Raw genomic sequence first — 4,756 nt, 5'->3', positions numbered from 1 at the left:
ATGTAGGGGGTTGGGGTGCTGACTCCCGGGCAGTGGGAAATCCCAGATAACTTTGAACTCCTCCAAAACTTTACTACTAAAGCATACTGTTGACCAGAAGCTTTACCAATAGCACAGACAGTCAATTAACACATATTTTGTATGTTTTATATATTATACTGTATGTTGTTGTTCAGTCACTAAATCATGTCTGACTTTTTGCAACCCTGTGGATTGTAGCATTCCAGGCTTCCCTGTCCTCCATTGTCTCCTGGAGTTTGCTCAAGTTCATGTCCATTGAGTCGGTGATGCTATTTAACCATCTCATCCTCTTCCACCCTTATACAGTATATTCTTACAATAAAACAAGCTAGAGAAAAGAAAATGTTATTAAGGAAATCATAAGGAAAATACAGGTACTGTATTATATTTATCCATACATACATTTGTCCATACATACATCCATACATTTATCCATGACGTAGGTCATTTTGTCAGTACCTACGTCAATATTGTCTTAGATGGTACAAAACATGATAGATGTCATACATATTACTAACACTAGCCATCAAAAATGAAAAGATAATGTGAAAAGGAAATTTGTTTATTTATAGGTATAGCAAATCACACATTGGTAACTTTATGGTTGCCTCGTGTCATGGATAAGATTGCTCCACAATTAACATACACAAATGAATGAATCATTATAAAATTTTATGGCATAGAGTGTTAGTCATATTCATAATACAGTATTGGAAACATTGCTACATTTTTTTAAAAACCACTTACCTATGATGACAGCTGATACACAGCTTCTCCAATTATGAGAGGGATATTGTACAGTAATGAAATTCTTTGAAAGCAAAGCTGTAAAACAATAAGGAAAGTAACCCATCATTAATTATATAGTAAATATCACTCACCTTATGCCTATTAAAGACACACTGTGAATGAGTGCTCAGTTACCCAGTCATGTCCTATTCTTTGCAAGCCCATGGACTGTACCTGGCCAGGCTCTCCTATCCATGAGATTTTACAGGCAAGAATACTAGAGTGGGTTGCCATTCCTTCTCCAGGGAATCTTATTGGCCCAGGGATTGAACATGTGTCTTCAGCTTCTCCTTCATTGGCAGGCAGATTCTTTATTGCTGAGCCACCTGGGAAACCCATACACTAATATCTGAATATATTTTATGCATTCATAGCATAACCATTTTTTAATACATTTCCAGGCCAGGCTATGAATTTCATCTGTAAGTTTTTTGAATTTGTCACAAATCTCCAGAAAATGTTCCAATATATTTATTGAAAAAAATTCACATGTAAGTAGATTCATGCAGTTTAAACCCGAGTTGTTCAAGTCAACTCTGCTTTAAATCATCTGTAGATTTCTTATAATACCTAATACAAAGCAAATGTTATATAGTTGCCTTCATGGGGAAAATTCAAGTTTGGTGTTTTAGAATTTTCAGGAATTTTATTTTTTGAATATTTTCCTTCTGAGGTTGGCTGAATCTGCAGATGTGGAACCCATGGACATAGAAGGCTGACTGTAATTTAGCACGTGACTTAGCAGCAGCAGCAGCAGTGAGGAAAATAATTATTTTTCTATTGCAGCAAAAATATAAATATTGTAGAGAATGCAACATTTTCATGATTTTATAGATAAAAAACATAATTTCTCAGAAATTGTGAGACTGTGATAGTTCAAGCCTTTGAAAATCCCCGTGGTTATAAGTTTGCTTTTCTCTGCTAGTAAAGCTTCTTTTTGCACTTCTGCTTGCTGAGCTGTTCTCAGACAACATACACAGCTTTGAACATGAAAATCCTTCTTGGTGACTTGAACAGGAAACCACGAACTGAAAGGTCATTAGTAAGGTAGCCAGATAATTTATCCTCTGAATTGGAATACTTGTGAGAGTGTGGAGTTAATAACTACATGAGCACCACTGAATATATGCCCTCTGGAGGCTTAAATCACACACTTTCACATTTTATCAAAGACCAGCTTAACATGTAAAAAGCACTGTGTGGCATATGAAATGTAGACATGATTTAAGAATTTCCTTACTCTTTTTCTACTGGCTTTCCATCTGCAAAGGATTCCTTTTTCTTTTGAATGATAAAAATAATATCTGTTTGTTTAAAAAAAATACTAAATGCTGGGACTTCCTTGGTAGTCCAGTGGTTAAGAACCCACCTTGGAATGCAGGGGACGCAGGTTCAACCCCTGATCCGGAAGCTAGGATCCCACATGTCTCGGAGCAACTAAGTCGGTGCCCTGTAACAGAAGAGTCTCATGATGCAATGGAGATCCCAGGAGGCACAACTAAGACCCGAGGCAACCAAACTCATTAACTAATTTTAAAAATGCTAAATGTCAAAAGTCTCTCATTTCTATGCCCCTCAGCCCCTAACTCCCCTCCTCATCAGACAGCACCATTTAGGTGGCTTAAAATAACAAAAATTTATTGTCTCACCATTCTGAAGGCTAGAAATCCAAAGTCAAGGTGTTAGCAAGGTTGTGTTCCCTCTGAAGCCTGTAGGAAAATTCTGTGGCTTGTTGGCCATCTTTTGGCTCCATCTCTCCAGTCTCCACCTTGTCATCACTTGTCATTCTTCCTGTGTGTCTGGCTTCACTTGGCCGCCTTCTTATAAGGACACCCATTGATACCCTCTGCCCCCGCTTCACTTGAACTTATCTTAACTGATTACATCTATAATAACCCTATCTCTAATAAGGTCACATTCTGAGTTCCTGGGGGTTAGGACTTCAATATAACTTTAAAAGGGGTAGGCACGATTCAATCCACAATAGAAGCTAAACTCTGTAAGTCAATAAATTAAGGCTGCTGTCTGTAACAAATATTCGTAATACCTCGAAGTTTGGCTCTTTTTACCCATGTTTGAGAGAATCTATGGGAGTAGCTTTTTTTTATTGACATATAGTTGATTTATAATGTTGTGTTAATTTCTGCTGGTTTTCAATTTCAGCAAAATGATTCAGTTATATATATATATATATATTCTTTTTTCATATTCTTTTCCACTATAATAACCACAGGAATTGAATATGGTTCCCTGTGCCATACAATAGGACCTTGTTGCTTATCCATTCTATATATAATAATTTGCATCTGTCAGTCCCAACCTCCCATTCCTTTCCTCCCGCATCCACCTATTCCTTAGCAATGTGGGGGCAAATTATTGACAGACATAGAGAAACATGAATGAACTGACCTCAGCTAATCAGAATCACCAACTTACTGACCAAAATGTATATGCATTGGACTTTCCAAAAGAGCACTCATTAACTAGAAAATAATCAGATGACCTGAATGTAGCTTTGTATTAAATATTGAGTAGATACAAAATAACATTTATAAACATGTGTATGGTAAGAAGAATTCTGATCCAATGAACAATTGTAGCCCCGCCACACAGTTCAAAAAATAAAACACTATCCATTATCCTTCAAGAATTCTATGTTTAATTTTTAAATGGCTAAATTAATGTGTGGACATGCTTATTCTAAAAACTTGCTATAATTAGAATTCTATTGAACAAAAATAGGATGGAATAAATAAATAAAACAGATAATAAGGAGTATTGACAAGAATGTAGAGAAACTGAAACACCCATAAACTAGTCGTGAGAATGAATATGATGCAGCAGCTATGGAAAATAGCCTGCAGTTCCTCAAAAAGTTAAACATATGACCCAGCAATTCTACTCCTAGGTATATACCCGAGAGAAGTGAAAACACATGCTCACACACAAACTTGTACATGAAAATTCATAGCAGCATTATTTATAGTAACAAAAAGGTGGAAAAAACCCAAAGGCCCATTAAATGATGACTGGATAACCACTTGTGGCATAGTCACACAATGGAATATTATTCTGCCACAGAAAGAAGTAAGGTGCGGATAGATGCTACAGCATGGATCAACCCTGAAATGATCATATCCAGTGAAAGAAGCTAGTGACAAAAAAAAACACAAAACCCTCATATTATATGATTCCATTTATATGAAATGTCCAGAAAGGCAATTCCATAGACACACAGAGTGGATAAGTGGTTATTTAGTGCTGGGGGGAGTGTGGTGGTTAGGGGTGGTAGCTGACAGGGGCCCAAGGTTTCTTTTGGAGGTGATGAAAGTGTTCTCAAAATAATGGTGATTGGTGCCCATTTTCGTAAGTATACTAAAAATCACTGAATGATGCACCTAAAGGGGTGTATTTTGTAGTATATGAATTAAATCTCAATAAAAATGTTACCAAAAAATGACAGTGAGAGAGAGGAAGGGAGGAAGGGAAACCCTGTACTATGAAACCTAGGTTTAACTTCCATTTCTATCCCAGTCTGGCTGTAGAACTTTAGGAATGTTACTTAACTTCTCTACGCCTTAAATTCCCCATAAATAAATGGGCATAATAAGAGTTCCTAAAAAGTCAGCACACGTCAAGGGCTTAGAGTTTGGTAAAGAAAAAATGTTGAGTTTATTATATTCTTAGATTCCCAAGTCAGCGCCCCTTCCTCATGCCCCTGTCTCTGGTTCTATTTTCAATGTGAAAGAGTAAGTCGCCTGCTCGTTCTCTTGAGCGTCTTCTTTCAGAGAACCGTGGGAGAGTGGAAATATTTAAAACATGTCAGAAAGGTCAGGCATCCTTTTTCTGGCCGCATTTCATATTTCTAAGGGAAACGTCCTTTGCCTAGTTTGACCCTCTAGGCTTCCCATCCTTTTCGCCTCAGCGCGCGTGCGCGGAGGCCCGG

Source organism: Cervus canadensis, chromosome 10 (assembly GCF_019320065.1).
Source record: "Cervus canadensis isolate Bull #8, Minnesota chromosome 10, ASM1932006v1, whole genome shotgun sequence".
In the NCBI taxonomy this organism is placed as follows: Eukaryota; Metazoa; Chordata; class Mammalia; order Artiodactyla; family Cervidae; genus Cervus; species Cervus canadensis.
The sequence above is the reverse complement of the archived record's forward strand: the minus strand, read 5'-3'. Positions refer to the sequence as shown.